This window comes from Acanthopagrus latus, chromosome 11 (assembly GCF_904848185.1).
Source record: "Acanthopagrus latus isolate v.2019 chromosome 11, fAcaLat1.1, whole genome shotgun sequence".
Classification (NCBI taxonomy): Eukaryota; Metazoa; Chordata; class Actinopteri; order Spariformes; family Sparidae; genus Acanthopagrus; species Acanthopagrus latus.
Window position 1 is genome coordinate 19,242,949 of NC_051049.1, and position 20,147 is coordinate 19,263,095.

Sequence of the window (20,147 nt, forward strand, 5' to 3'; positions counted from 1 at the left end):
ATAAGAAGCAGATAGGTTCACCGCGCATTAGCTCGCCTGCCACACACTGTGCCGCGAAGCAATGCAACCTCCCAAGGACGGAGAGCCAACTACCTCAGAGCAAAGCAGCCTTGCCAGCACTTAGCTAGGCCTCATAAACAAGCAGCTCACATTTGTCACTTCTTCTTCACCCAACAAAGCGACAGCTGAAATAAATTACATTTAAGTAGACCTCGCTCTTCCTCTCCCTCAGCTTCCCTCTGTCGCGTCAGGCAGCTGGATTGGGCACATGGCACATACCAATGGACGGCGAAAAAGGTAGAAATCAACAACACAAGGTAGCAGACTGGGGCCTCGAGTGAGTCGTTACGACAGCAAACATGAAATCATCCCTATTGGATACTGTAAATACCAAAGGTAACAGCGGGATTAGCTTGATTACCACTGACATTGGCCACCTTTGCAGTAAAATTTCACTCTGGCATACGGGATGATGCTGGGAAGAGTCCGGTGTCAGGGCTAATAAATAAGGCGGATAGGTGCATAGACTTGCAATCTCAGGATACCAAATCCAGCATTTAAGGCAGTATCTGATAGCGTTTTTCCGATACCAGCATTGAAACAACCCCATTTCCGCAGCACACAAGCAAGCAGTGCACTGAAAAGACTTGTGATCATAAAATGATATATGATATGTAAGGGCAAAGAAGAAAGCTACAAGGGAAAAAACAGAGTCATTTTGGAGATATGTATTGAAGCGGCGACCAAAAACCAGACACACACACTGAGAAACTTACAGGGACAAGAGTAACCTCGGCTGGGGTGAATCAACAGAATGTGTAGTAAGGGCATTTTTGATGTTTAAAAAAAAAGAAGAAGAAAAAGTGAGCCGCATGAGGGACGCAGACTTCTTCTGGATGTTGCCCAGAACTACTAGATGAATATGTCGTTGCAACACAGTGTTCTCATTTATCCAGGAAGCAGAGTGTTCCTTGTAATGACAGCTAAATAGAAAAACAAAAATATTACAAAAACCTTCTGTTGGGATGAGAGTCAGAATCCAGGCAGGTTGTCTGAACTCTGGGCTCCCATCCCTACATCTGTGAAAGGTATTTAATAGGACTCAACACACAGAGTTGTGCCAGGCCTTATGATATTTATATGAGTTATAACTGAGTAATACACAAGTATGCTCACCTACCACCCCTGTCAACCACCCCACTGGCCCTTCTGTTCCTCCTCCAACTCATGTAAATAGACCTCCACAGATGGGATACAATCTCATTTTTGCCCTGTAACCCTGAAAGAAGGATAGAAAAAAAAACAAAAAACAAGAATTCCCAGAAAAAAAGTGAGACAAAAGACCAAGAAAGGAGGCAGGCCACTTGGATTCCTCACATGCCAGTACTGCCAAGGTTGGAGAGGCCACGTCCACACATCGATCATCTGCTGGACAGGATTCTTGAAACACGGAGCACCTGGATGCGTCAGCCAGAGGGGCCACCCATACACAAGAACAATGCGTATGGAAACAGTGGCGAAGCACTGGCAGCTTGGTTAATGAAGTTTCTTGCCTCCTTAGTGGGCAACAACACCCCCCCCCAATGAGAAAACGAGGGAGGTTTATCTTCCCCTCGTCTGCCCCCACCTCTTCTGACTCTCCATTGTAATCATGGTAAACACCCCGTGTTAGCGTGGAGTTTGGCTGGGGTCCTGGCATTAAAGGCTGCTGTCGAGCTCTGGAGAAAACACAGGTTTGTTAATCAAGCAAAGGCAAAACAATTACTAGAATCCAATAATCAATGGCTGTGGACAAACAATAAATCTCTGGTGGCTGCCTCGGAGGACGACAAGTGGTGGGAAATAGGGCCCTACTAATTAAACCGAAAACCTGCCGGTATGCTATCGTTAGCTAATAGCTATGCCGCTACACCGTTTAGCCCATCTGATTAGGCTGCTTGACACAGCCGGTGTAATAGCCATTACAAAGTGCTTTTCTTTTTTCTCCTTTTCCTTACTGCATGCCGGCCGGACTGCTGCTAGACTTACAGCTCCATTCCCTCTGAGGGATCTGAGGTCGCTCCTCCTCGTTTTAGCGAAGAGAAATTAATACTGGTGTCTGAGTGCCAGAGAGTTAGTGTTGTAATGTATGATTATGACTCTAAATACCATTAAAAGTGAAGCGTCTGCACTATATTTACGGTGCAGATAAAAGATGCCAGCAGGAGGACTTCTAGAGTGACTACTGCTACGTTGTACCAACGCAAAAAATACATTCTGCATTTCGCTAAAAAAAGACTGGTGTGTTTCAGCAAAAAGCTTTTTGAGAGGTCACAAGGGTTGGAGCCCATGTGAAATAAAGGCGTGCCAGATGTAATCGCTGCGAGGTACCAGTGGAAATTCAATTCCGGTTGTCTTTGGCTGGATCAGAAATCCCGATTCGGCAGCAGGCGACGGCTAGAAAGCCTAATAGGGTGCTGGGAATTACAGCAATAGGAAGGGAGCTTGATGGCGGACGCCGGGGGAATCAGGTAAGACAAATCTGCCTGGATTTATGAGAGCCGTGTGTGAGCTGCTAATAGCAGAATATAGACAAGGCAAACAGAGGGGAGTTTATGATATGTGGCTCTGAGTGTACAGTCTCAGTATGCTGCATGCAAAAAAAAAAGAAAAAAAAAATACAAAAGAAAAAGGTGCCATGATATGCTCGGCCTTCACACTACGACATATCCATGAAAGGACAGTGACACGTCTTGTTTTCCGTCATCAGCTGATTGTACTGAACGATTTTCTTTGACAATGCCCAACAAGATATTCTCATCACAGGACTGACGGTACTTTTTTGAGTTTTTCCATATCACTAAAGGTGACTGTGGCAGAAATACTGATGGACAGCACAGGCAGTCAAGCTGACATGTCGCCACTTAGCACAATAGCAACCATAACTCTGCCATGATCAATAGTTGTTCATGACTCGCTTTACAAAGGTCCCATCCTCCGCCCTCTTCCTACCCATCTGTTCCTGCCTCATTTCCAGTCATCTCTTCCTCCTCGTCTCATCTATAATTCCACGTCGTTTCCTCTCATCCTTCCTTCCCTTATCTTGCTAATCTCACCTGTTCGTCCTCCCTTTCCCTTCTTTACCTATTTTTTCCCTGAACTCCTACATCTTTTCCTTAGATCCCTGTAATAACTCTCTTCTTTCCTTCTGCCTACTCATTCATTTCCTTCTCTCCATTTCCCCCGCCCCTCCCAGCCCTATGCCTTCATTGTTTCATCCCTACATGATCCAATCTCATTTGCCCTTGCAAGGTTTCCTTCCTCTCTCTAACCCCTCTCCCTGCCATCCCTTTTTTTTCCTCTACCCCTCACTTCAGGAAATCTCTCCGTCACTCTCTTACCGTCTTTTTCAGTCTTTTTTGCCGTCCTCATTTACCTTATCCTCTGATCCCATTCTTTCACGCCTCACTACAGTGTGTGCTTCCCATCTTTCTTATCGCTTCCTCCTCTCACCTCCCTGTCGAGCTCGGTTACATTACCGGGGCGTCAAATACCGTAGTTCTGTCACATTCGTTGGCATCTCATGCAGACGCAAAAGCCTTCAGCAGCTATATGAGACGCGGCGGGCTTTGCACAAAATCCAATGTAAACACGTCCATGGCAATTGAGATGATCAGAGGAACAGCTCCACTTGATGTAGTATTGAGAGCGACAAAGTTCAAAGAGGGGTCCATGTTACAGGGGGAGAGGAGGGTCGCACGCCAGATTTTAACCCAGGAAAATGTTCCTGTGTGAAACCAAGTGTCAACTATTTTTTTCTTAAACTTGGAAAAGTTGGTGTGTGGCCTGAACCTAACCAATGTGTCCTTTGACTTTTAACGATATGGATTTCTGGAGGCTTGAGGGCACACCTTGTGCGTCTATATGAGAAGTCAGTGTGTGTGACAAAACAGCATTTATATTTAAGTGGGATGGTCAATATCCTTTATTTAACCAGGTGAATATTTTCCAAGAGTGACCTGGCCAAGACGGCAGCAGAAAAGCAGAATGGTTTCACCAAACACACAGTTTTCACGGTAAACTTCATCTCTTTCTTTCTGTCATCTCCCCTGCTTTCTTCAATCTATTCCTGCACCCCCTCCCGTGCCATTTACCGTCCCCTCCGTCTCCTCCTTCATCCACCTTTTCCTCCCCTCCCCTGTCCATCCTCACATCTCCCTACAATCAGTCCTCACCCTTCATCTGCCATTTCTCCTTTTTTCCACCCTCTGGGTCTCAGTTCGCAGGTTTCCCAGGGCACGTTGTTGGATCCCAGCGGAAGCTTGCACAGCATTCTGCCATAAATAATTGAGGAGGCCCCACATGGCCAGGCACGCTCAGTCTAAATGGATTATTCTGGGAGGGATCAATGCCGGCCTATGAGGATTTTATTAGGGCCTGCAGATGAAACGTACAAGGCCACCGCCAATGCTCCCCTCTCTCTGTCTTAATTCTGCCCAGCTCTCGCGTGACACTCTCCACACCGCCTCCCTTCTCTTCCTCGCAGCCACCTTCTTGCTATCCGCCCACTCTCGCCGACGACCGCGCAACACCACAGGAGCACAGCGGCTTGCGCCTTAAGGTACAGTTCTGAATTAAACATAAATGACCATCCAAGACAGTGTATGAATCGTTCATTCTTTATGATGACCTCGAGTGTGATGCAGGCGAGTAGTAAACAGGCGAGACAACGCTTAGTTATCCATGCTCTCGTCCAGATGCATCATCCTCGCAGACCCCCACAATCATTAGCCCTGGCATGGTGGGAAACATCCAGCAATACCCACCGGAGTTGTCGCGGCGAACAAAGAGGGAGGCGGGGACGGAGGGGCTGAAACACTACTGTGACCTTCAGGAGGCACGACCCTTGGGGGAAGGTGGCGGCTGCGGTGGTGGATAACCCTCTGTAAGCTTCTCTCCTCGAGGAGATTCATGTCTGTCTCCTCCACTGAGAGATTTGTTAATTGTCTGCTTCCTTGAAAGTATCCTGCCAAGTGAATCAGATCTTTGGGGTCCGCAAAGACGAGCGAACGCTCCTGATCTCAAAGTTAGAGCCCTTCCACTAAGATCCGTATTTCATAACTCATATCCGCATTATTTAACCCTAATCTACATATTTTTGCAATGGTACTGCAACACCTTTGTCGTTAACGTTAGCTCCGAAGCATGCAGTGACACAGTTACAGTGTCAACAGGCTACCTAGTTAGAAAGCCATTCAGGTTAATTGTCAGGGAACGCAACTTTTCTTGAATATTTCGCTTTGGCGAGCAGCGGCAGCAAGAACTTAAGCATGGCGTATACATCTACAGTGGAGATCTAAGCCACCATTCATTCACGTCCTTGGATTCCGGCGATCTTTAGATGCACAATAACACCTACACACATATATTTGTGACTGAATGTCCTCAGTCACCGATATATGTACCATATTTCTGCTCTCTTTTCACACATTTCATATCTCTGTTGTAGCTGTCATTTCTCCTGCCCAGGGACTGTGGTTTAAAATTAGACAGGATGACTAAACTGGCACACTTACAGAAATGTTACAAATGTGCAGTGCCCCAAAAACATCAACATCGTTTTAAATGTTGTATCAATATTGCAAACAAGAATATTGTCTGATGTCCAATGCGAGTAAATGTCCCTAAATCCACTTAAAAAGTGGAGGGGTCCCTTATAACACCAGATCTTCCTGGAAAGTCATTTTAACTACCCAGTGACTTCTGTCTGTACAAATGTGGTCAAACTGCAAACCGGAAAAGCTAAACTAGAATTCGGCATAGTACCAGTTTGCCAAACTCTGACAGATCTGTGTTAAAAAGGCAGGAAGCTGCAGCCCACGGCTAATGGTCCGACTCCATGGCAACACTGTACTTCATGTGTACACATCCCAAAGTGTTGTGGGTAGTTAGAGCATGATTATGCCCCAAAATCAAAGATCGTCAGCGAGGCAAAATCAATCATGACTGACTCGTTTTCATGTTGCGTTTGAACATTGCCACAAAGCGTCAGGGGGCTGCTCACAGCGTCACACTTTCAACACGTATTCCAAAGATTCAAAGTATTCAGTTAACAATTCTACTTGAATTCCAAGCTGAATCATCTTTTTTTTTACCACTGACAAATTACCACTGCTTTTCACACGGAAATGAATCACATCAAATTTTAATAGACGGGACATATTACATTTTGCTCTCGAGTTGCCACCCTCCAATGTCATGTCCCCCTCTGACTGTGTATTTTAGACAGCAGCTGAACACATCATTTGCGGGCATATTCGCCGGTTCTCTAAAAACACACATTATCACTGCAATTATCCTTGAGTAAAGAGCCTTTGAACACTTAACATGCAGCTTTAACCTGAACTAAGACTCCCCTCAGTGATTATGATGTTGTCTCTTTGTCGCTGAAATTGAACCGCTTCTGACAGGGTTACATTTTTCCCTCCACCGTACGCACTTTTGAGATTACCGTGAAAACAACATAATCAAACCTTCCGAGCGGGAGATAATGCCACTTTCACCCATTCACATTGTAGATTGGGATTGTGCCCGGCAGACGGGAATAGACACTGCCTTATGCAGAGGGTGTTTTGGAATGAGCTCTAACATATTTGACAGGAAGCAAGCGGCCCGGAGGCTTTTTAACCCCTTCCGGTGCGGGTGAGTGGCCTTCCTCGGCTCCTTGTGAATGAAGGAGAAATCTTACACTACTCCTTGAGCGCCAGCCTTCTGCATACCTGACAGCTTCTGTGTATACCAGGAAAATGTGTACACGTCAAAGCCATTAAAGTGTCAATCTCCACGGTGGGCTTAAACCAGGTCAGAGTGTTTCGTAGGAAGCTTGTGAATAGTATATTTTTCTGCCCTCATTCTGGCAGTCAAGACTTCCTCTAAAGAGCTTATATCTTAGCCATTTGAAAAATGACAAAGGAGTGTTCAAAAGACGCGTGGACAATTTCTTTCTGTGCCGTTAGAATATTCCAGTGCTCATTTGCATTCGGATTTGAGGACCATATGCTTCCTGACAAGATTTACTGTACAGTATGGTCGCGTCGGACAGAAGGCTGAGTGCAAAAAAACTGCTCCGTCACATTATACAACCCCTCCTTTGGCTTTTTCTTTATTGATTATCTCAATCAGAATTACCTCCGGAGCTCCGACGGCTGCAGTTTGGGTCGCAGACGTCAATCCTTTAACGTGACTGTTGGCGTGTTTTTCGCTCTCAGCGTGGCTCAAGGGGTGAAGGTGAGGGTGGGATGGATACTCTGTAATTGATGTTTTTTTCCCCCCCTTTTTCTCTTTAGAAATTCAAATTCTGTCACAGGCTGGGTAAGAAAAACACGAGAGAAAAAAACAGCCCGCTGTTTATCTGGAGGTGACAACTAACAAGCACTATCCTGGTAATTAGACTGCCGCAGTGCACATGGGTGAAGCTCTCCATAACGTGTGCTTATGATTAAACATTTTCTTCTCTCTCCCTCTCCCTCTCCCTGTCCTCTCGCTTTGCATGTTTGGGCACAGCTCTGCCAGCCACCCGCGTCCGTTTCCATTTTGACTGCATTAATGACATGGCCACACATTTGGGCTTCGTAGCCTATAATGAGACTGCAGAGTGTGACTTATAGCCCATCTTATAAGTGTAATAAAAGTAGAGTGTGTGTGTGTGTGTGTGTGTGTGTGTGTGTGTGTGTGTGTGTGCGTGTGAGTAAGCAGGCGCGGGTCTTTCATCACGATGCACATTTTTGCGATGTGTGCCGACCCCCTCTCACACGCCTGAGCCTTCGCTGCCCACCTGGTGACAGGTGAGCGTGATTGAAGTGCACTTCTGTGGAGTGTGTGTAGTGTGAGTGTGTGTGTGTGTGTGTGTGTGTGGGGGGGGGGGGGGGCGACAATGGATGCCATCCAATCGGCCACCTCATACATACAGAGAGGCTGCTTGATTGATGACAAGTTAGGGAGGTGTACCCAGTGAAAAGATAACCCGGCACACCGCCGTTAGTGAGCGCCACCTCACTGAGAGGTGACCCCCGTGACGCCCTGCACTCTAAAAATTAAACAGGCTTCAAAATGAGAGTTTCGCAATCCATATCTTTTTGAAGGATTTCCCTGAGAGCTGTTGAGAGTGCGGTGTGATATGAAAGGCGTGAAAAAGACATTAAAACATTTCACCTTGCATCTCGGCTAACTGAGCTTCCAGTCAACAGGGTATCTTTAAGCTATCAAAGCCCTTGAGGGCTTCTTTGATGAGGCCTTTCATCAGATGGTCTATTACGTGGCTGTTCTTCAAGAAAATCATTTATTCAGCCAGTAAAGAACCTTAAAAAGAAGTCCTCGTTGGCTCCCTTGAGATCTTAGAGGAACCTAGATGAAACCTCTGCTTCTTAGGGTGTGAGGCCTCTAAGCATGTCCAACACGGGTGCTTGATTGCTCCACGAATAAACGGCCGGTGAGGAGACGCTTCATAAAACGTGTCCAGCCCATTAAGTTTGAGGGAAGGATTCCAGTAATAGCTGTCCTTCCACATGCCTGTCTGTTAAGACAGCATAGTGAGTGACTCCCTCCCGTCACAGCGTTCACTGGGTGGCTCCCACGTCACGATATCAAAGAGGATGACTAGAGCGTGCACACACATCCGTGCCTACGAGGGGATAAGAATTACAATCTAAACTGAAATATTAGCATCCTACAAATGGTAGCCAAGAATCCCACGGGTGCCACTGAGCATGAATAGATGTAACATCACAAGGACAGGCGGAGAGGGAATGCAAAAATCTGCGCGTTTGTCTTCGTGTGCTAAGCTGCACACACTCGAACACACACCAACACACGCATTACATCACTCGTTTCATCACTCGTTTCATCGCTGTGGTTTCGGCTCCACATATTTTAATGCCCCCCTTGCAGGAGACCAAACTTTCTGCTGTCATTGGTAAAAAATGTGCATGAAATATGGAAGAGGCAAAACTCAAGAAGCATATGATTGGTTGCCAGAATAAATCTGTGATGGCATAAGTCTGCATATAATTTAGAGAGGAACTATTTCCAGAGAGAGGCCGGGTGCAAGTGAGGAGGTGTGTGTGCCCCCTCTCATACAAATCCAGTGGTGGATGTTACGTGCCTTGCTCTGATGCTCCTGGGCATTTCTCCTGTGCCTGTGTTGAGAAGGGGGGAGTGAAGGGGGGTCACTCCAAATTTGTCATGTGATGGAGCATAACAGGGAATTGTAATACACAGCAACATCATAAATTTGATTACATTACATTGCACTGCAAGCCTGTAAGCCATTTCCAGGCACCATAAAAAGCTGTAACTAAGTTACCACGGGTACAAAGAAAAATGAATAAAGCCATTTTCTTTTAACGACCCGGGCGCTGGCGAGGAATTGTTCTCTCCTCCGGCTTTTATGAGCTTTGCAGACGCGCGACGCGCTCGTTGCGATCGAACCAGGAGACGGAGGAGGATGGAAAATGTACAATTTAGGGAAAAAAAAATAATAATAAAATAGGCGGCAATGTTTGCGGTAAATGTTTCAACACGTATTTCCAGATAGATAAATAAGAAAAAAAAAACCGTGATGTTGTGTCCTCAGTAGGAATCAGGAAAGATCACCTCTGATGCGTTCAGATGAAGGAATCTGAATGATGCAAAAAGAGAGATATATACGCGTGCACAGGCTTTAGAGAGATGGTGGGCACACATAAGGCTCCTCAGCGTCTTTTAAAACTTTATCAAATGTTTGGTTTAATGTTCTGGCCTCAATATGTGGCAGCACGCGTGTGCGTTATTTCGAAGTCAATCGTAAAAACCTGAACGAAAACGTAAAAAAAAAAAAAAGAAGAAGAAGAAGAACCAATTTAAAAGTTTAAAATTGAAATATCCCTGAGTTTTTCATTATTATTATTATTATTATTATTATTATTATTATTTTCATTGGACATGTAACATCAAATGAGACGTGAATATCCAAGGTCCAAATACACGCCTTTCAACTGAAGTCGGAGTTTTCCAGCGCTCGACAAGGGTATCACCAGCACTGTGGTGGGGTGTGTGTGTGTGTGTGTGTGTGTGTGTTGGGGGGGGGGGGGGTTGAGTCGGTGACATTGCCGCGCTGACTCCACCTCGGTGGGGCTGTGGGGAGCTCGAGTGGCGCATCTCGAAATGAGTCCAACTCCTTTTTTCCCCTCCTTTTTCTTTTTTTTTTTTCTTTCTATACACGCCACTGACAAAGTGATGCGCAAATCCGGTCCAGGGGTGTAGACTCACAACACTACAGTGGACTCTCTGAGACGTCCAACATGTATACCTCGGGCTCAAACATCACATCAAACAACCGGTCCACACACACTCTCACTCTCTCTCTCTCGCACACACACACACACACACACACACACACACACACACACACACACACACACAAGGAGACAGAGAGAGAGAGAGAGAGAGAGCGAGAGAGAGAGAGATGGAATTGAAAAATCGAAAATGGCATTTCCGATTGGTGCATGCAAGAAGTGAACGTCTCATGATCTACGGACATGTCCATATCAGTGGATTCTAAGACACGGTTGACTTGGCTAATGAAGCACCCCCGCTGTGGAGATGCACTTGTTAGATGGATTAGCCGCTCCTCCGACACACACACACGCACACATACCGACACACATACACACACACACACACACCTCCGCCCGAAAAAGAAAAAAAAAAAAGATGATGCTTTGTACATCGACTACAAGTGTGTGAGAAATTCTTCGGGATCTTCTCTCCGCTACAGAAACCACCCAGGTTTCATTTTCTTTGCGAGACTGAGAAAAAAAAAAATGTAATTAACTCTCAGTGGGGGGATGAGAGGGAAGTCGTGCCTGTTACGACGGTCGTTCACAGTGATGGATATCCTTCGCGCTCCGGCAGCTGATATGCTCTGCTCACCGGCAGCAGCTCTGCGGTGGCAGAGCCGGAGTCTCCCGCTGAGTCCGGGACGATCGAGCATCGCTCTCTTTCGTTAAGGAAAAAAAAAAAAAGAAAAGAAAAAAAGATCCGTGGCTGCTCGGAAAAGCCTCTTTGCAGTATTCGGAGACGCTTCTCCTCACTGGGCACTTGCCTGCCTCGCTGTGCGGGTGTGAAGGCGGCAGGATAACGCACGGCTCGTGCGCTCCCTCACCACATGCCCACATGCCGAATTTTTGTTTAAGCGCTTCGTTTTGACAGTGACACTTGCCAGCTCCACTAATAATAAATAAATAAATACAAATTACCTGGAAGATAAAAGTAGCCGGACAGAGTCAAGAAGAAGGAGAGAGGGAAGTGTGCCTACCTTTTTTTCTTTTCTGTCAGCCTCGGAGTTCCTCTTTCTTTCTTCCCAGCTTGTAAACCCTCACATCTTCATGATTAAAACAAAGCAATAATCCCCGCGGTTTGTGTGCGTCCCTGCGGCAGGTCCAGTCGAGGAACGGTTCACGGGTTTCCTCTGCCGGGTTAAAGAATTGTTGTTGTTGTTGTTTTTTCTTTCAATTCTTTATTTTAAATCCACCCCAAGAGCGCAGGTTGCTCGGGACGCGTCTGGGCACGGCAGGAGGAGTCGCTCCCTCAGCAGCAGCCGCCGTGCGCACTTGGAGAAGCCAGAAGCTCTGTCCGCGCAGGGAAGCTGAGGGAATGATGTCATGCGTCCGGCCCTCCCTCTCCAGCCACCCCTCAACTCACGGTTCTCTCCATCATCATCTCTCTCCCCGTCCTCTCATCGCCCCCCCTTGTTTCTTATCGGCACATTGTTTTAACATTACTGCTGAACAAAGAAAAACAGATATTTAATCTCCTCCCGCACACACAAAACCTTGACCTGGTGAGATGTTGCTTTATCAGAATGTAATTATCTTCTTTAATGTTTCCAGGGTCTAAATGAACCACACATTGTAGCAACAACCCGCTATATGTGTGTTAGGCAGTGTGGAAACATGTTTTCCGTATGTTTGGAGCGGGGTTTGTAAGCTCAGGGCGCTCTTCTTGTCACTTGCTTTGGAGGATGTGTCTTTTTTTCTTTTTTTCTTTTTTTTTTGCAGTGCTCAACTTGACGTGATGAAGTCATGCCGTTCCCCCCCCACGCCTCGCTGAAGGTATCGTCCAGTGGCATCGTCAGCCTGCCTTTACCCGGGATAAGGGGGGAGGTAAGGTAGCATGAAACAGACCAATGCGCGCCGCTCACCGAGGCAAGGCAGCCCCCTCCCCCCCGGTATCTTAAAGATAAAGCATCATAATCCTCTCATCGTTATAGGTGAGGTTCACTGGGCATATCACACACTACACCGCAAATGAAGAGGTGTTTTTAACAACTACAATTTTGGCTTTAGTAAAGCGACTGTTCTTGATGGGACTGTGGATGAGACTCATGATTTAGAGTGCACAGGATGTTTTTCTTTTCTTTTCTTTCTTTCTTTCTTTTTTTTTTTTTTTTACTTTCATGTCTGAAACAGTTGAAAATGAGTTTTGCAGGCGCCTGGTGCAGCTTTCTTTTCTTTTCTTTTTTTTTTTTTTACATTCTCATGAAATATGTATGAGTCAAGAAAAAAAAGTCTAACTCTGCAGGTCAGTGAATAATACCTCCTCCTGTCTTAACTGGCATATTCAAAGTATGTTAACTGCATTTAAATTCCTCACAATGGACGAGCAAGCTGTGAGGTATTTTCTGCACTCCTGACTTTGCTGCTGGCTGGGGGAAAAAAAAAAAAAAAAAACCTGAAAGAAAAAAGGCTGCAAGGGTGTTTAATCAATCAACTTCAGCTGCAGGTTTTACTTAATCAAATCTTTAAAGTAGCAGGGCTGCCTCCCCCTCCCACCCCTCTGCTCAATGTATTGGTGCACAGACGCCGTCACAGGGACAAGCTGAAATGAATCCCATTGCTGGAGCTCGGCCATTCATGCTTCCCGCTTAATGCATGAGCTTGTTCCTTGAGGGGGGGGGGCACTTAGCTTCAAGTGGCAGAGAATTGCCTGTTGCCAGACACAGGAAAACACAGGTTCTTTGTTCACTACATTACTGTCATCTGCCAGAGCATCATTCCACCCATGCAGTTTACTGATTGCTGTAAATTATGACTTATCAGATTGGGGGGATATGGACAGCAGATAGATACACAGGATAGGTCACTGACTTGCCAATGCATCACAAGGCTAAACACATCTCACAGACTCTGTCCTCTTGAAGGATGGACCAGGAGGATGACCCATGCAAACTTAAAGGGTAACTCCACAGATCTGTCTCATTAAGGTGTGTACAGGTCTGAGGGAATAACGCTGTGTTTGTGAAAAAAAAAAAAAAAGTAGTTTAAAGCCTTTTGTGGCTCCAGAGGAAACTGTATGCAATCACCTCCAGTGATATCACTCAATTAAGTTAAGTTGCATCATGGGTAATGTAGGCAGTAGCTTTAGCAGTCCACCAGACTAGCGTTGGACTCATTATGAACAGTTTAGAAAAAAAAAAAAAAATCAAGTTTTTTATTCCATGTATTTTTCTTCTTTTTCATAACCCTGGCGCCTGCATCACTCATAGTGCAACATAGCCACTGAGTGACATCACAGGCTGCAATTACATAATAATGTCCAGCTTCCTCTGGAGCTACAAAGGCTTTATACTACTTTTTTTCTTACTTGGATGAGTACTCCTCCATAACCGTAAGCAAACTATAATATGTTGGCGGAGTGACCCTTTAAGGAACCATGCAGGAAGCTGAGTACCAAGGACCTGGACCTTTTTCCTTAACCTTTATAATTTTCATGTTTGAACTTGACGGGTGTAAATAACGTGTGAGCTAAGCCGTATGTCACCCTTCATAATTGAGCCATTTGACGTTGAGCGTCTCATATTTACACAGGCACGACAAACTCAACCTTCCAAAGTGTAGCCTGATAATTAAACGGTAATAAGAAGGTAAACGGCTAAACGGTTTTTGCCACTCGTTTGCACACTCACTCTCTCTCCTTCACACACACACACACCGGTAGCAGCATTTGCCCAAAGGCACCTCAGCATGTGGGGGTTCAAGCACCAACCCTGTGATCAGCGGGTGACACACTCTGCAACCTGACCACAGCAACCAGTTTGTTTTATTAATTAAGATAAAACAAACCATAATTGATTCTAAGGTGTATTTTACATGCTTGTATAATGATGTATTACACCAGGCTACATGGAATATACACTGGCACTATGAATATGTTAATGGATGGACTCTTTATAGGTATGTTGGCTTAACAAAACCTGAGCACCTTAAAAAGGTTATTGTTTATTCTAAACACATAATGCTGCCTGTGCCAGTTGTAGCTGGAGTAATGGAGGACAGAATATATAAACAGAAGTTGCATCATGTCAAGTGTTTACGGGATCATAATGGACTAGAAAAAGATGCTTTTTTCCCTGATAACACATAATTCAATCACATTCTGCAGATCAAATATAAATCGATGCTTAAAATACACATCAATTCAAATCTCTGCTTGAATGCACTTGCGTATCCTACGTAATATGCAACTGAACCATCTTTAAAGAGAGATATTCTTTTGTGTTTCATGTTCAGCCCATTATTACAAATCTGCAGTGCATCAGCCCCTTAACTTGATGAATGCATTCGACCTTCCGCACAGCCACTTGTCTCCATTCTTTTCAGAAAGTTTTTGTGAAAGGAAAATGGCTGAAATTTCGGCAATGATAAAAAAAAAAAGTCAGCCTGATTTGTTGAGAACAGACCGAAGAATGGCAAAGTATGTGCATGTTCCTCTCAAGATGGCGGACGTTGATCGATCTCTGTGACAGGAGATGGTAGAACAAAGAGAAGGGGATGCATAAACTGAGAACCAGCAAGCAAACCCTCAAGAGCAATTTCAATTTCATCATTCGTGGCCCCAGCAGGGATCAGACTCCTGTTCTCCCATGAAGCCATTCTCTATCCACTGAGTTAGACATGACCATGTGTGGCCTTTAAGCCAAGCCAAAGCATCTAAATCCCTTGGACTGATAATTTGATTGTCCTTCGCTTGTGTCTGCCTTTACTTCAGATAATTGGACATTCCTTTTGATAATGTCTGCTGATGCCAGTCGGGGGGCATCAGGCATTGCGAGTCAACAGTCAGGGTAAGTGGTAGACTCAGGATTTTGTTATTATCAATATGTTATTGTCATAGTCGTCTATATGTATTGTCAATTTTTTTCATTCGAGACATTTGTTAAACTACAGAAAGAAAGAAAGAAAGAAAGAAAGAAAGAAAGAAAGAAAGAATGTTTTGTAGTATTTTACAAATACACTATAAAACATAAGATTTACAACATTTGCATCCACTTACTTAACGTCAGCGAGGCCAATCAGTAAAACAGCAAACGTAAAAGTCTTTGTCAAACGTCTGTTCTAACCTTGCAGTGTTTTGGGGGAGGACGATTCAGACAGAAAGGAAAAAGCCACGACAAAGCCTCATTGGAGGCCGGTGTGTCTCAGCTGCTGTGGCCTTTTTCAGGGTCACAGATTCAGCAATGAAAAAGGCTCCGACTGGAATGCATTGGTCGCTAATATAAATATACTCTCGGTTAATTTCAGAATGAGAGGAGCAGAAAATATTTCATTTGCATCGTGCCTTAAGTCAATTAAATTGTCAATCTCAAGTGCATAGTAAGGGCCTCATATACTCACCAGTTGCGTACCCTGTCATGAACTCCGCTCTTCATATATGTAAATATAGATAAAACAGAAAACAAATCAGCATCATGAGATTTGTCTAAGGGCTAGAAGGTTATATTTACCCTTACCAAATATAATTTACGGTGCTTGATGGCTAATAACTGACCTCAACTGAAGGGAATGTGGGTAGGATTAAAGGGACAGTTCACCCCAGAATCAAAAATACATCTTTTTACTCCTACCTGTATTGCTGGTTATCCGGCTGGAGGTTTTTGTGTGAGTTCCTCAGTCTTCGAGATATCGGCCAAATAAATGCATGCCCTTTCTTGAATATAATGGAGCTAGATGGCACTATGCTCCCATGCCCGAAGCACCATTAAAAAACATATAAAATTGTCTCTTTGTAGAAATCATGCTTGCTCATGGTTACTCAAGATAATTTACGGACCTTGCTGTGAGCACCATCATGTTGGACATGCTTTTTTTCTTTGTATCTAACCACACCCGCTAACCGTATTACCATGCAGAGGGAAGCATGCATCTATTTGTGGACAAGAGAGCCAACGAAGCTTAGTAAGCTAGCCAACGTCACAGCTCAGCCAAGGAGGCCATTGACGAAAGCTCCTAATTGAAATTGCTCATCAAAAGGTCTGCGGATTATCTTGAGGAACCATGAGGAGGCATTCACATCACGATTTCTGGAAAGAGAAATTGCAGTTGAGTTCTTCAAAAGTACTTGATTGGCGAGAGTCTTGTTGCGTTATATATATATAGACAGATAAACAGCAAAACAGGTAAGAGGGAAAATGAGTATTTTTGATGGTTGGTGTGAAATGTCCCTTTACTCCAGCCAACCCCAGTGAATTCACTGTTACTTGAGAGCTGAGATTGCGAGGGAGGTGATAAGTCTAAAATGAAAGGAGCTGATATGTCTCCCTGCTCCCCTTCTGTCCTGAATATTTTCTCCTGGTGTTTGCTTGAGGCTGAGTCCCTCTCAGCTGTCCTGTCTAAATAAAGATAAGGGGAGCGCTCCGCCATCTTTCCCTTTCAAACAGGAGATCGCACCTTGTCTTTGATTATCTCACAGCATCTCTTTGTCCCTCCTGTTTGATTCCTTTTTTTTTTTTCCCCATCGCTTACTCTCTTTCCATCAATCCCCTATCTTTCTTCCCTTCTCCCTTAGCCTTGTCCTGCTCATCTGACCTCACTTCTTCGTAACTCCCTCTTCCTGTGTTCACCTGTGTGTGGGAAACACACACCAGAGTCAGAGTGGCTGCTGGATGAGTGGTTTAATTAGAGGAGAGGCAGCAGTCTGTCACCCTGGGCTGAGCTGTGGCAATCAAGAGCCAGTGGCTTGAAGAAAAGTCGGAAAAGGCCATTCATTGATTGGCGATTTTAGAAGTGTTACTTAGTCCACATAATACGCTAAAAGAGCTTTAGCTTAGATTAAGGATAAAGATAATGTACTACAGTTAAATTCAGTGAACAAAATTGCAGCCAAGTTGCAGTTCCACTTAAGTTTTATTTGTGCCTGTCTACTAAATGTTCACTCAATATGTACACCTGAACAGTGGGCGTTTTTCTTAATTTTCTGATATTGGTCATATTTTGAATGAATCGTCTGCAATATAACATGTGTAACATAGATGTATAATGAAAAAAAAAAAACATACAAAAAAGAGACTGCATTCCAGAATGAGTTAACTTGTTTTTGCTAATGTGTGTGATATTTACAGAATTTGCTGGCTAACCCTAGTTATTTGGTATTTTATATGGAGAGGTTTTAGATGTAAAACAAACAAACAAAAAAAAAGATCGTTCTATAAAAATATTTAAAATAAATATTTCAGTTTATCTGGCTGTAAAGAGAAGAGGACTGGGAACCTGGGCTCTGGATATAATGAACTGTATGTGAATGGGATGGAGGAGGGTTTTAATATGACAGCTGACAGAAGCATAGAGGAGAAAATATTTAAAGTTTGAAAGCGACAACATGATTGGCTTTAAACTGTACAAATACAGTTAACTTCACCGAACAATGAAATATCACTCATTATGTACTCACCACCAGTTTGGTCTGCAAATCGGGTAAAGTTTTGTAGTCCAATAAACGTCTCTGGAGGACATTGCAGCATTCTATCAAGCAACTGAAGTGGATGGGAATAGACAACAAAACTAGACTACATAAAATGGCCCCGCACAATTCAAAATGATTTTAAAAGACATTATCTAAGTCTGTTGTGTGGGATGGGACTGTCACCCTACTTCAAATGCCTATAGCTCAGGAGCTACAGTGAGGATTTTGGCTTTAAAAGGGGTAAAATATTATCCTTAATTCAACTTGGTTGTGCCAGATCTTGTCAGTCTGTTTATTAGGGAATATGGCATTCACAGATTTATCATATTCACTGAAAAACAGGAGTCACATTCTGAAACAACCACATCCAGCAACCTGATAAACAATACACAAAAGTCCTGACATTTACAATACTGGCCCGGATGTGCTTGGATCCAGCCGTGAATAACCAGTCACATGTGCAGCTGAGTGATTACAGTGGTTAGTCACAATTCCGGGGTCAGCGGCTCGATTCCCCACAGGTCACCACGCCGAAGAGACACTTCTCGACCCGTGCAGTTTGTGGATAAAGAGCTCCCCAAATGGCATATGCACTTAAATGTCGTCTAGATGGCTCTTGATGAGCCTCTCACATTAATGGAGAGTGAATTATCTCAGTGATATATACAGTCAAGCATAATTCACTGCTGCTTTCAAATGAATGAAACAGGACAAGCCTAACTCATTTACATTCCTATAGTACATGATACCTGTACATCTGGGATCAAAGTGTCCTGCATCACCATACCGTCTTCTCTCTTGCATTAAAGATTTAGAGGGGAATTCCACCAATATACATGTTAAAGTGTTTTACAGGTCTCGGAGAGTACTACTGCCTGTGTGGAAAAAGTAATAAAACCTTTTGTGGCACCAGAGGAAGCTGCATGTAATCTGTTAGATTGCCTCTAAAGACGCCACTCATTGCCTAAATTGCTTTGTGGGTAATGTAGGCATTCACCGTTCACTGTTCATTCATCATTTTCCATGATGAATTCAACGTGAGCATTATAAGATGCAATACTGATGAGCGGACCTACATTACCCAGGATGCAATTCACTAGGGTAATTTATCACATTAAATACACTTCCTTTGGAGCCACAAAAGGCTTTATCCTTATTTTTTTTTATTTTATTTTTGCATTGCAGTGTTACTCCCCAAGACCTGTAAACAGTCTTTACTGAAAAATTGGCGGAGTTACCCTTTAAGACTGCTTTCATGGTTTGCATGAATGCCACTGTTCAATAGAAACTCTGAGAGTCTGATAGATATCAAAAGATGCGTAGGCTTGCATCCATTAAGATTATTAGAACTTTGATGAACTTTGCACCACACAGTCAAAGATATGAATTTCTCAAAGGAAACTCCAGTGTTACATAATTACAATGAGCCAATGACTGACAGTTTGCGTAACAAGACAGAGCATATTGTTAGAACCATTTTTGAGACAAATCCATAATTACAGTGGTCGTGGCATGCATCAGATCTTATGCTTTGATACAAACCAGACGGTGGAAGAAAGCAATTTTTTTTTTAAGAAAAAAGAGATTGCAGCATCAGGAGCGAGTCAAAAGTATGATTGGACTGGATTAAAAACAGAATCTGACACACAGCCTTTCAATTTCTTTGGCCATATTGGATTTCTATCCATATTGCTTTTACAGTTTGTGTTTACCACTTAATTCATCCAGGTAGTATGCTAGAAAAACACTGGGGCATTAAATTGTAGTACCGAAAGCAGAAAGAGACAGTGGGTTCAAATAGACATGGCATGAGCAGATACAAGACAGGAGAAAGTGCTTTAAAATATATAGTTTTAAAAAAAAAGATTTTGGTTAACATCCTCAGTATCTTCTTACCCATTTACGCGGAGCTTTGTTATCCCTCAAAGAACCAGCGGGCTAATTTAGCATTTGAGAGGAAATAGTGAAAATGATCATTTGATCCTGACAGCTTCTTGTATCAAGGTGTGGAATATTTGAGAATCATTCTTCCTATGATATGTGAAACTGCATGTGTACCCCAGTATCTTTGAAAGATAGGCTATTAGAAGCAATCACTGACTCCGTTGTTGAATCACATTTAGAAAAACGAGTGACACAAGATTTGACGTTTCTTAAATAATACATTTGCAAGAGAAGAACAGAGAGAGCAGAACTATTTGTTGGTTTGGGTGTGGTGGCTGTATATTGGGGGCGACTGTTGTTATGCTCATGTTACAGAGATAAAAACAGTAATCCAGATATGTCCTTTGAGAATTAATTCTTTGTAACCATAGCAATGAAAATAAGGCCCATCCACACAGCAACAAGAGTCTCAGCAGTAAAAAGATCTCAGGCCTATGTGTTCAATGAGC

General features: G+C 43.8%; 1 protein-coding gene across 13 annotated transcripts in view; it reads right to left on the bottom strand.

Moving 5' to 3' along the window:
• ptprsa (protein tyrosine phosphatase receptor type Sa) overlaps positions 1–11,677 on the bottom strand; it is a 237,333-nt gene extending 225,656 nt beyond the window's left edge. For 5 of the 13 annotated variants that reach the window (XM_037114068.1, XM_037114065.1, XM_037114067.1 and 2 more), the window contains exon 1: positions 11,333–11,677. The gene's annotated coding sequence lies outside the window, so the exon portion shown is untranslated. The remainder of the gene's footprint in view (positions 1–11,332) is intronic. The other 8 variants (XM_037114077.1, XM_037114076.1, XM_037114074.1 and 5 more) reach the window with 5 other exon arrangements.
• Positions 11,678–20,147: the final 8,470 nt, after the last annotated feature.